At 41.0% G+C, this 13,345-nt stretch overlaps 1 protein-coding gene across 5 annotated transcripts in view; it reads left to right on the plus strand.

The window, feature by feature from the left end:
• Positions 1 to 13,345, plus strand: part of CDON (cell adhesion associated, oncogene regulated) — a 97,073-nt gene that overhangs the window by 10,152 nt on the left and 73,576 nt on the right. The window contains exon 1 of one of the 5 annotated variants that reach the window (XM_037134162.2): positions 1,458 to 1,528. The exons of the other annotated variants lie outside the window; for them this stretch is intronic. The gene's annotated coding sequence lies outside the window, so the exon portion shown is untranslated. Of the gene's footprint in view, positions 1 to 1,457; positions 1,529 to 13,345 lie in introns of those variants that run through there. 5 annotated transcript variants of the gene reach the window in all.

Raw genomic sequence — 13,345 nt, forward strand, 5'->3', positions numbered from 1 at the left:
TGACGGAAGCTGATTCTGAGTTATTATATGACGTGACGGGTTGTTAACTGTGGTCTCCTATTATTAGGCTGGCAAGCACACTTGTCATTATTTGTTATTTCTTTTGTGTTTGAGGATGCATTCTAAAAGAGCTATTGTCATAGTGGTTAGGTCTTAAAATAATTTCACATTTGTTACTATGACAGCAGCCACGGTGGGATTTTTCATCGTACAATGCAGCTTGTACAAAGATTCAATATCAGTGTTTTGTGGCACTAAATAAATTTGAGCTCAGAGATTTGACTACATAAATCTTACTACTGTTAGCAGAAGTCTTGTAGCTAAGTCCCAAGTGGGTTCCCAAATGCGAACCTCGTAAGCCAAGGCTGTGTCCCACCCCCCCTTGAAAACAGCAGGAGAAACTAAGTTACTCTTCCTGCATGTTTGAAACTCAGTGCCCTTCCCCCTGCTTTCAGCTTCTGGCAGCCACCCCTCTACTCTTTGCTTTTATGGGTTTGACTTTTTCAAACTCCATCATTAAATGAATTCATATAGTAAAAAAAAACATAATAGTAATAAAATAAAATAATGAAAAATTGTCAATGTTTTACTTGTCTTGGGATCTCTCTTCCAGATAAGTAGATTATTAGGGAAAAGGTAAGGAAATGATTAGCCCTGTGGAGCAAAGACCTTAATGCTGGATCGGATTTATGTTTTCTTAGCTAGGGGGACAAATGTATGGAATACTTCATTAGCTGTGGTTGTAGATGTCAGCTGATCAGGGCATCAAATCAGCAGCCACCACCTATAACATTCGTGAGGCCTTCAACAACCAAGAATGAGAAACTCAGTTTTGAATTTTTTTATCTGTGCAATTAAGGATTTTTACCCCATTGTGTTGAAATGTGAGTTTCCTGGAAAAACAATCTCTCATGTGACATTTTGTAGGCAAAGTCCCCATTTGCTCATAAAAGTTCTTTCTAACTCCCTGAGAAATACTAGCATCTTTTGTGTCTGATGCTAGCACCTGCAGTGACTGTACTGCTGGGATCTGTGGGCAACTTAATAAATACGTAACCTAGTGACAAAGGAGTGGAGTGTTTCTTGTTTTTGCAGAGCAGGGCCCTGTCTGTTGGGGTCCCCTTCAGACTTGCAGAACGGTGCCCCAGAGGACCGGGAAAGGCATGCACTGTCCCGGTCTGCATGGCATGCACAGACAGGCGTTGGAGGACCCGAGACACTCCCGGGTGCGTGCAGCTCCACGCTGAAGGATTGTTATGAGTTCAGTGACTTCTGTCTCGTGATTCTTTTTGTTCCATATACAGAATAATTTTCTCCTCCTGTTTCTGATGGTGATCATTTCTTAATAACCTTTATAGAGCCCATTGTACATTGCAGAGTGTTTTACAGGGTTTTTCTCTCTCTCTCTTTTTTTTGCTATTTACCATAAATGAATGAAATAGTAAAATTTGCGTGAAAATGGAAATCTTGAAGATGATCAGCGATTGAGCACTGGAATCAGACATAAGTGTTTTAATGCAGTTCAAAGGTAGGTAATCTTCGAAATCTCTCTAGGATTGGAAAAAGAAACTCTATTTGGAAACTGTATTCTTTTTAAACTTGATTTAGGTTATAATTACACATTTGTCTGTACTTAGAATAAAATAGTTAAATTCTAAGTTGTTTTTTGTCCTTGACATTTGTAAACCACAACTGCATTCTAGGTTCTCTCGACCTGATGGAAGATGCTGAAGTGAATTTTGCCTGACGTAAAACCGACCCCTTGGTGTCTTGTACTTTAAACCTCTTTCCTCTCAAGAGGTCATTTCATCCGCCCCCCACCCAGCTGCAGGAATCCTTGCTTTCTCACACAGTCCTTTACAGCAGGTACTTGGATGCTTAGAAATTCTTTAGCAGTATATTCGAGCTGAAAATGAAGTTTGAAATCCTTTTCCAGCTCTATGTAAAGTAAGGATTGCCAAGCTTTTTAGAAATAAACCTCATTTTACATTTGTGACTTTAGTACTGGCATGAATATGAAATCTGAATTGGAATTGATATGCTCTTTGTCTTAACAGTTGTTCTGTGGAACCCCTGTGGCCAAGGCCTGACAGATGATGTTGAAACATAATCTGGTTTTTTCATTTCTTGGGGGTGCTAGACAATAAGTACAAGTTTTTACAGTTTTAAGTGATTCTTTTTGTATTGCTTTTGTCAATTGCCAGCTACTTCTCTTTTGTTTTATGTCACTGTATTGTGTTGGATAAAACAAAAGCCAATTCTAAAGCATTTAATGATAGCTCATTTGTTACTTCGGTGTTGATTACAACTGTTGTTAACTGTTTAATGAAAGAGTTTAAAAATGGTTTCATGACCGATTTGACGGCCAGATTGCAAAGAAAAGAAAGAAAAATAGATATTTTTAAAGGCCAGTTTGCTCCTTCTCTTCTGCTGGAGTGGAGACAGAGTGGTGGATAGCAACAGAGTCCAGCTCCCAGTGCGAGGTGCGAGGCTGTTTATTTTCACTCTGGAGCTGTGTATACTACAGAAGGAAAGCTCTGGCCTTGCGAACCCCAAGCAAATCATTACTTATCTACGATCTGGCAGGCAGTTTGATTAAGGTTGACAGGGCTCGTATAATATCAAGACCAGGCCCTCTTAATGATGGATGAGCTTTGTGCATTTTTTTTAATTTGAAAAGAGAAAAACTGAACAAGAATGAATACTTGTTCAGATCTCTAATTGCCGAGTATAAACCGAGTCTGTAATGTAATGTTTTATCTATAGTGATTAATATGCATTAGTTTGTGTGCTGATTTTTAGGCTACAATTAAATGGCTTTAAAAGAATATTTCAGTGTCAGCGGGTTAATTTCACTGTTACATGATTCGTTTTTTTTGAAAATTTAGAGATCTTGTCATATTTTAATATCTTTCTTAACTTGGTTTTCTCTGATGTTCTATGTTTAGTATAGTGGCAATTTTAACCTATAAAGAGTTTTCCTCTTCATTCTCTAATGAAATTGAGTTATTTGGAAGCCTTGGCTTTCATTTAAGGCAGTTTCAACCCCTTGCTGGATGAGAATGATTTGGACCGTTGTGACAGTGCACCTTGGCCATCGAGTGTCACCATGTCTCTTGTCCTCCTAGACCGACACTGTGTGGGACTGTAATGTGCCAGGGGTCCTGGTCTACACTTCAAACCAGTAGTCTACATACAGGGCCAAGCCCAGCTGAAAAAGACCATTTCTTGATTTCTATGACTCATGTGCTGCTTAGAAGAAGTGGGTATAGGACCGGAAGGCCACCCCATCCCTCCCAGTTAATGAAGTGATTGAATTGGGAAGGAATGAGTTTTCTGTGAATGGAATTTTGTTGGCCTGGGACGAGGGTAAGCCTGGAGTCAGAGGCCTGGGGCCTCGTTCAGAGCCCATCATACTCTAGTGATACAGCTTCTCTGCCCTTGGGTTTCCGCATCCCTGATGGGGTTGCTAACCCAGCCGGCTGGTGGGGCATCTCTCTTAGTCCGTGCAGGTAGAGTGACTGACTCTTGGTAGGTGCTTCTTCAAGGTGAGCGCTTCCCGTTCCTGTCGTGGTTACTGCTGGCTATGAGATGGCAGGTGTGGACAAAATATCATTGTGATACAGCGAATTAGAGACTGCCCGGTCAAAGTGAGTAGGGATTAAACTTTCGGGAAGCTATAAATGTGGGAGTAAGCTAGAACCGATTATGTGTTTGCTCTTGGGTTGGTTAGGACACGGCTCCTAGGCTAAACGCTGTGGGGAACAGCTGATGGTGAACTTGTGAATAAATTCTCGTACCCCCAAACAACTGGATACCATCTCAACCTTTCTTGCACTAAATTTCAATTTTGTTACTTTGACATCTCCCCTTTTTCCTTCTCATCTTCCCAAACTCAATATAAACATACTGCAGTTTAACACCAGGAAAATACAATTTAATTGATAAGAAATGTATTTCCTACCTCACCTTATTTGACATGTTCCCAAAAGCAAGGGACAACTGATGTTGGAGCCCTTTGCTCACCTTCCTGTTGGTAATTTCCCCACCAAAACCACATACAAGTCTTCTTATCTATGGGAAATCCCAGTGCTTTCTGGAATTCTTGCATGTGCACTAAATAACCTGTGATTCTTGTGTTGGTCCTTCAAATCCCCTCCTGTGCAGCGGTGGGAGCTTACACATGGCTGGAGCATGAAGACACTGGGGTTGGTGGCATTAAAGACCACCAGAAAAATGCCGCCCCCAAGTTGTTTCAAAAACCAAAATGTGGGGTGGGCAAAAGTAGGTTTAGAGTTGTTCGTACTGAAAGACATGGAGGTTATGATTCTTACAACAACCTGATTAGCTGTGTGTTTCATGTGCTTACAAGCGTAAGCCTGCCTTTGGCCACCCCTGCAGAATAGATATGGGCTCATCAGATCTGAGTGTCTGACTTGAATGTAGACCGGCTGTGTATACTGTCAGCCCCACCCCAGCCACTACCCTGTTTGGCTTCTAACTGGCCAGGGCAAGAATAAGTGACCCCCTTGCCCCCGCCTCACCGCACCCAGCCCCACCCAGTGACTGTCAGAGATTGAGAGCTGGTGGTGGTGGGGATCCAGAAAACTGGAACTGGGGGGGTGGGACCAGGACATGGCAGGTGGAGGGCCACGGTCACCCATTTTCAGCACCCTAGCCTCTTTGTCCTGTACTTTCCCTCTGTCCTCCGCAGTGGAAGCAACAACACTGCAGGAAGGAAAGGCCTGTTGTACATTTTTTCTTGTTTAAGAAAATCTTTTAGGTAAGTGTTAAGAATTCCATCCTTCTGTCCGCTGGGTTGGCCTAATTGTTGCATTTTTGTTATTGGAACCCGAGTTCTCAGGGAAGTGCGGTCAATTTTGAGTCAATTCTGAGCATTCTGCACGAGAACCTTGGTCCCACAACTCGGCAGAGGCACAGACGTATGAGATATTCCATCTAGAGCCTGTGAAATAGCAGATGAAGCTTGATTGTGTTGCACTTAATAGTTTCCGTTTGGTCGTGGTCTTGGCGGCTGTGGTCCCCACCTTTTTGATTTGGGGGGAATGTGAATCTTGGATTTGAAGCTATAATTTTTTCCTATTACCCCCACCCACTATTGTCAGCCCAGGTTTGTGATTACGCATGATCAAGGAAATAGTTGTGTTTCATTAATATGATGTCTGACCCGAGAGGACAGCGTCCTGGGTTTTGCTGATGGGGAGGGGGGTTAGCACTCAAACTTGAATATATGTGACTTTTTCAAAGGGAAAACCTTTTATAAACTCCTATTGATGAAATAAGTCTTACTATTTATCTTGTCTAATTATGTACAAAATGAACTAGATGCAAACTTTGAATAACAAGGATGTTATTGCTAAGGTTATTAACAAGAATAACCTTAACAAGGTTGAGATGGTCAATGTTGAGTTTCACAGTAGTAAGATACTTTTGCTTATTTTATGTTTCAGTTTATCTGTTCTGACTCTTTTGATTTTAAGCGAGTTTTGACATTTTTTCTTTTTAATAGTGAACTTATTTTTAACTGTTGGTCCAGTATTTTGTGGGCTAGTCCCTTTAGAAAGCACACCCATTATATAATGCTGAAAAATTAAAGCCGTGCCATGAAGCATATGTAGGTACTAATAATATTTACTTACTGCTGGTGAACCACAGCGGTATGGGGTCTCGGTGGCACTTGCATTCCTGATGCTGAGTCACACCGGCCGCTGTGTCACATGCTTCTCAGATCTGGCACACTTGTGCCGCCATGAACTGGGAGGTACTCACATCCCCGACTTTTCTTTCTACATGTTCCAGAGCTTTCCTCGTACAGTGTTCTGTAACATCACTAGACCATCACATGTTGCAGGTACGACCCAGAAGCTCACACGCAGCTCCCGCCCTGAATTCTGGTGGCGTGTCTTCCTCATCTGGCCACGCGTCAGAGTGAGCTGAAAATAACCTGAGTTCGGCAGTGTAGAAGCATGATGGAATTTTTAAAACATGACTTTGATACCTCCAAAAATGCATCTGCAGACTAGAATAGGGAAAAAGAACAAAAATCCGATAGGCTTGAGAGTCTTTTCCTAGTAAGGAATGCTTACGGACTCACACTGGAGTGCGTGCGCGAAGAAACACACCTGCGAAAGGGCGCGGAGGCCTCGTCTTCGGGCAGCTGTGCGTGGAGAGGAAGGAGATGGCCCACGCACACGTTCCAGGCTGCCCCCGTGAGCTGCGTCGCAGGGAAGGGCTGTCGGGCACTTCTGCACTTCTATTTCCTCGTTCGTGCAACGGGGATGCCTGGAAGGTTTCGAGGATTGGCGATAGATAATACATGTAAAATCTTTCACCCATCAATCAGTAATTGGTAGTTATTGTCATTCTTTGGAATAATTAACCTTGTGAAACAGATGTTTGGTAAAAAAACATTTAGATTTCCACCCAAGCCAATTATTCTCCATTTAGTGGAAGCAAGAGACCAGGGTGGAGCAGAGAGACGGGGTTCTCTGGCGAGGTTTTCCTTGCTGTGTGCAGAGTCCTGCGCCCTCCAGTCAGCTCCTAGTGGCCCTTGGTTGCCACGGGTGCAGCGAGCGGGAGGTGGGGGGGTTGGGGGGATGGGGGGAGTGTCACTTCTGTCTCACGTGGAGGCAGGAGAATGACTGAGGTCAACTGACCAAAACATTTGAGTCTCTCTCTGGTAGCTCTAGTTTAAATCCTTGTATAATACTTTAAGATTTTAATTTTATAATTACTTATCATAAAGTTGAACTTACTTATTTACCCACGTAATTAGTAAATTTGTATTGCCTAATATTGACAGGAAGTGACTGATTTACCTCACATGTATGTATGAATTAAAGGAGCATTGTGGGGAATTATTTAAAAAATGGACTTGATTTTTGTTAGGTATTTATTTAACAAATTCAGGACTCAAAGAAAAAAGGTGTTGTCAAGAGGTGGGACAGATTCCTTGATGGTTTAAGGAAATTTATAAAACTATTTACCAGTTAGTTTGGCCAGTATTCTGTATGGATATTTGAAATTCCTTCTAGAGAGTTATCTTCCCACTTAATAATAGCATTATGTGGTAGAATTTGGCTTTAACATGGCTTCCCATGACATGATTTTGACCATGCAAAAGTTATATTGTGTTGTAGGAAACTTGACTATGTGCAATAAAAAACCCTGATGTTTTATTATTTTTATTTCTATTATTTTTCTCCTTAAATTGAGCTTATTGGGGTGACATTGCTTAATAAAATCGTATAGGTTTTAGGGGTACGGCTCTATAACACATCATCTGTATATTGTATCGTGCGTCCACCACCCCAAGTCACGTCTCCTTCCACCACCATTTATCCCCCCTTTGCCCTCTCCTGCATCCCCAGGATATTTTCCCCCTGGTAATCACCGTACTGTATCTTGAGGTTTTTGGCTTAATCCCCTCACCTTTTTCACTCAGCTCCCCAGACCCCCTCCCCTCTGAGAGCTTTCTGTTCTCTATGTTTGAGTCTGTTTCTGTTTTGTCTGTTTATTTTGTTCATTAGATTCCACACAGGAGTGAGATCATATGGTACTTGTCTTTCCCTAACTGGCTTATTTCATTTAGCATAATATAGGCCCATCCATACTGTTGCAAAGGTTAAGACTTTCTTCTTTTTTTTTTTTTATGGCCAAGCAGTATTCCACTGTGTAAATGTATCACAGCATTTTTATCCACTCCTCTACTGATGGGCAGTTGGCCCCCTCCAAATCTTGGCTATCGTAAATGATGCTGCAATGAACATAGGGGTTCATATATTCTGTCATATCAGTGTTTTGGGCTTCTTTGGATGTATTCCCAGATGTGGAAATGCTGGATCATAAGGCAGTTCCATTTTTAAGTTTTTGAGGTAACTCCATACTGTTTTCCACAGTGACTGCACCAGGCTGCATTCCCACCAACAGTGCACAAGGGTCCCCTTTTCTCGGATCCTCGCCAGCACTTGTTTGTTGATCTGTTGATGATAACCATCCTGACAGGTGTGAAGTGATATCTTATTGTGGTTTTAATTTGCATCTCTTTGATGATCAGTGACTTTTCACATGTCTATTAGCCATTTGTATGTCCTCTTTAGAGAAGTGTCTGTTCATGTTCTTTGCTCATTTTCTAATTGGGTGGGGTTTTTTTGGTGCTTTATAAGTTCTTTATAAATTTTGGGTATCACAGGACTTCAGCCAAGATGGAGGCGTAGGTGGAAACACTGTGCCTTCTTGCACAACCAAGTTTAAAAACAACCAAGTTTTAGCAACAAAAATGCAGCTAAACCACAGAAAATTGAACTATACGGAAGTCTGACAACGACGAACCATTCAGCCAAACCAGTAAGAGGGGAGAGCCAGCAGCAGAGCTGGGTCGGGCAGGAAAGATCCATTGGACCGACCCGAGCGCATGACCCAGGCTCGCAGGCAGCCGTGGGAAGATCCCAGGTGTGGAGTAGCAGCGGGCAGACCCACTGAGGGCTGACCACGGTCACACATTCGCACGCAGGTAAACTGGCAAGGAGCAAGCAGTGAGACGGACCATGCAGGCCCCAGCAGCAGGAAGCAGCAGAGGGGACCACTATTGTCCCTCGCTGACCCCGCCCCCCACATACAGAGTCACAAACCAGCGACCTGGGTGGCCCCACCCTGGTGAACACCTGAGGCTCCGCTCCTCATACGTAACAGGTGCGAAAAGAGCAAAACATTATGGCTCAAGAACTCAAAGCCCCAGAGCCCATAACTCTAAGCGACGAAGAAATAGCCAAACTTTCAGATGCACAGTTCAAAACACTGGTGATCAGGATGCTCACAGAACTGGCTGATTTTAGCCACAAATTAGAGGAACAAATGACGGCTAAACTAATTGAAATGAAGGGAAATGCACAGGAAAGCAATAGTGATGGAAAGGAAACTGGGTATCAAATCAAGGGAGCGGACCAGAAGGAAGGAAAAAATGACCAAACAGAAAAATATGAAGAAATAAGAATTCAAAAAAATGAGGAGAGGCTAAGGAACCTCCAGGACATCTTTAAATGTTCCAACATCCGAATTATAGGGGTACCAGAAGGGCGAGAGGAACAGCCACGAGTGGAAAACGTATTTGAACAAATAATTAAGGAGAACTTCCTCATTCTGGCAAAGGAAATAGACTTCCAGGAAATCCAGGAAGCTCAGAGAGTCCCAAAGAAGTTGGACCCAAGAAGAAACACACCAAGGCACATCATCATTACATTAGCCAAGATTAAAATGAAGGAGAGAATCCTAGAAGCAGCAAGAGATAAAGGGGACAGTCACCTACAAAGGAGTTCCCATCAGACTGTCAGCAGATTTCTCAAAAGAGACCTTACAAGCAAGAAGGAGCTGGAAAGTATTCAAAGTCATGAAAACCAAAGACCTACAACCAAGATTGCTCTATCCAGCAAAGCTTTCATTTAGAATAGAAGGACAGATAAAGTGCTTCTCAGATAAGATCAAATTCAAGGAGTTCATCATCACCAAGCCATTATTATATGAAGTGTTAAAGGGACTTATCTAAGAAAAAGAAGATAAAAAAGATGAACAGTGAAAGGACAGCAAACTCACAGTTATTAAGAACCACACCTAAAACAAAAGCAAACTAAAAGGACAGCTAGATCAGGAGTGAACCATAAAAATGAAGATCATATGGAGGGTTAGCAACAGGGGAGTAAGAGAAGGAGAAGGGGGGAGAAGGTACAGAAAATAAGTAGCATACACAGTAGGTAGAAAATAGATAGGGGGGAGGGCAAGAATAGTAGGGGAAATATAGAATCTAAAGAACTTGAGACACGTGGTCATAAACTAAAGGGGGGAAATGGGGAAGGGGGGTGCAGGGTGGAGGGGAATGAAGGGGGGAATAGAACAATTGTAATGGCATAATTAATAAAATATATTTTAAAAAGATTATGCTAATCTTAAAAATATTTAAAAAGATAAATTTGGGGTATCAACTCGTTATAAAAAAAAGCCCTGATATTTTTAGTCTATAATGCTGATCTCTTTGTCACAAGTGTCTTAAGGGAGTCTATATTATTTGTTTCAGCTACAAATCTTTACAGTAATCTCGAAAGTGGAGATTTCCATTTATGCACTGTTGCTCCCATGCCCACAGATCATGGCGAGTGGTTTGAGGACTACTGAGTCATTTCTCTTTGTGAGCAGAGGAATAGTGCTTCTGATGTCGTCTGTGCGTTTTCTCTTTTAGTTTAAAAGGACTTTTTGATAATGTCTGTTATTTCAAACTCCTTCACTTTTGCCTCTGGGTTTTCTGTAAGCTGCATCACGTACTTTGGTAGCCATTTGCCTTCAGAACTTAGCAAACAATATACCATATAATTATTAGCTATTGATTTTTCTTAAATTGACATCATAAGAAATAAGTAAGTATGGGTGTTACCTTCCCTAGAAGACCAAATAAACTCAGTGAATATGCTACAAGGCATTAGTGCTGATTCTCTTCGACAGAACAGCTGTTGAATAGTGTTAGCTCATTCTTATAATTTTTCTTTTGGCTTACTACAGTGTTTTTAAACTTATTAAATTCATAGTTTGTTAAATAATGTCATGATCCCTAGAAAACATTGCTGGGCTTCTCTGTGTACATTTATTCACTTATCAACATTTATTAAGCACTTATCTTGTGCAAGATACTTCCCAGGTATTTGCTGTGTTAAATAAACCTGGTTTCTCTCCCTTCCCACAAGCTAGAGGTTGATCCAGATCAAGTAGAAATTTTTTACACTTACGTGACCTCTAAGCATCTAGCCTAGCTCTTCTTTTACTGTATGACGAGTCAGGAAAATTAAATCCTGCACTTCCCCTTTATGACTACAGTTTCCAGTTAGGGGAAATCAGATTAAAATGCAAGTCAAGGCTATTGCTGAAGAAGGAAAGGAATTTTAAAACATGAAGTTTTAGAGTGGTGTGCAGAGAGAGCAAGGGGTAATGGGAATTTTTTGAGTTGATTGTAGGAATATAGACAATGAGGTTCCTGCCTCTGAAACACTAGGTTACAGAAAGGTCTAAAAGTTTTGCCCCTTGTGGAGAGTGTTGATAATGAGGAGTAGGGATGACCCTCGGGGTCCAGCTGTGCCCTTCTGAGTGGCAGTAACCCACTGTACTAAGAAGGGGGAAGATGCTGCTTTAGGGCGATTTGTTGGTCGACATTCAGGACCAAAGAAAGGCCAGGAGGTATCTGTGTTTAGTGCTCCAGTAGGGGATGCACAATTCAGCCTGTTTTATAACCAGATGTTGGTATGGAGTGGTTATAACCTACTGATTTAAGACAGTGAAATAAGCCTTTAGATTAGCTGTTTCTCAGTTTCTCAACAGTGATTTTAGATCAGCAAGGTTTATAATGAAGACTTTATATTTGTCTGCAGTAAAATGAGAAACTGCCAACCAAAAGGCATGGAGGGATTGTTTCCTAAAGCTAAACTTACTCTAATACCATTTTTTGCCTGCTGTTTGGTTCTGTCCCAATGAAACAACAGTAGTAACTGGCAGTTCTTATTTTGTTGTTGTTACCGCACATTCTACTTGGCCCATTGCACATTCTACTTGGCCCATTGTCGGCAGTCTGAAACAGGCTATACAGGTGTTTAGCTTCGTTTTAAAATATTATTAATTATTGCACCCCCAAACCTGGGACATTAAATTTAGTAAATTAGTAGTATGCCGATATCCATATTGGGGTATGGCCTCTTTGCCATTTCTCATGCTAGATGTTTCCCCACCTGTAAGGTTTATGGTGCGTCCGTATCAAGTAGGGTTCACTCTCTTCCATGGACTAAGATAGCTTCTCATCTTCTCCAGCAAAAATGGAAATGCCTCACTTAGTTTCAGTGCACCTTCTCTCCGTATAAAAGCTTTTAGATGTTTTATTAGTACTGCTGTTGGCTATTTCAATTAGTAGTATGTGTTATTTGCACCCCATGGTTGTTCAAGCAAAGGATGTAATTCAGTTAAACAAAATAACACCTGATGTTGTGGAATACCCACACCTGTCACCGGGACCTTTGCCTGAGGTGTCCATGCTTACATTGGCAGGGAGGCTAGGGAGGGAAAAGGGGGTGATTATGTACAGTTAAGAAACGTTTTAGACGTAAATTCTTGGAAAGCCCAATACCTAGTTTTCAAATTGACAGTACCGTTTTCTTTATAAGCAATGGTTCTTTTTAATGATAAGTATTGAGTTGTCATGAGAAGACATCTCTTTTTTGTGTGTTTCAAACAGTGTTTCCAGAATGCTGGGAATGTCCTACAGATACTTGCATGATAGCTTTCACAAAGCAAGAAGGTTTGCTAGGGAAGTTTCTCTAATATGAATGAAGGGGCCGCCTCTCCAACTACTTACAATGAAGTCGTAAACTAGTCTCCTACTGTTTTTCCTTTCAACTTGGCTTTTTTGTTTGTTTGTTTTGAGTCAACACAAACACTTTTCTATTTCTTTCAAACTGAAGCGCTGAACTCTGTGCTTTGACTTAATTTTTAGAGCTGAAATTTTGTTGCTTTTGGATGCCTCTGCTGGGTCCCCCCACCCCTTCCTCCTTCATTAGTAAAGTCAGTCATTTTTTAGAGTCTGCCAAAGATGAGGCAAAGCTAGAGGAAGAGGTACACAAGGATTCTAAGTGTTTTTTCACTTAAACACAGCACTTGTAAAATGTTTGTCATAGAATTCTCAAGTTGGAAAAAAATTGTAGAGTTTTTCTTCCCCCCTTGCAGACAGAACGTAAGCCACACTAAATTAGTAAATGTTCAACATGACATTCTTTAGGAAAAAGAAATACATCAATTTAGACTACCAAAAAAATTTAGACCACCAACTACTAATTTTTAAAAAGATATTTTAAACATATTTAATTATTAAATATATTTAAATAAAATACTTTAAAATAGTTTTAAAAATTAGGATCCCTATCATTTCCTGAAACTTGTTTATACCTCAAAAAAGTTTGAAATTCTACTGTATGTATTTAATCCAAGAGTTAAAGACATCAGAGATTTACAAAATGAAATCAGGGTCTCTGTTTTCTTATTTTACTTTATCTCCTCCCACCTTGGATATATAAATACTCTCCCCCCGCTACCTTGGATATAAATACTCAACACATTGTGTTGTATAAGTGCATAAAAAACCTGCTTTTTGTGTTATTAGGCTGCAAATTCCAAGTCTACTCATAATGTATCTCAGAAAATGGGATGGAAAAAGAGACCTTAGAAAATTAATCAAAGGGTCCAACTCACAGGGTCCTTATAATTCTAAGACCCCAATTTTATGACATTGTGTAAAGAATAAAGT

Source organism: Artibeus jamaicensis, unplaced genomic scaffold (genome assembly GCF_021234435.1).
Source record: "Artibeus jamaicensis isolate MK-2021 breed Jamaican fruit bat unplaced genomic scaffold, CSHL_Jam_final scaffold_660, whole genome shotgun sequence".
Lineage (NCBI taxonomy): Eukaryota > Metazoa > Chordata > Mammalia > Chiroptera > Phyllostomidae > Artibeus > Artibeus jamaicensis.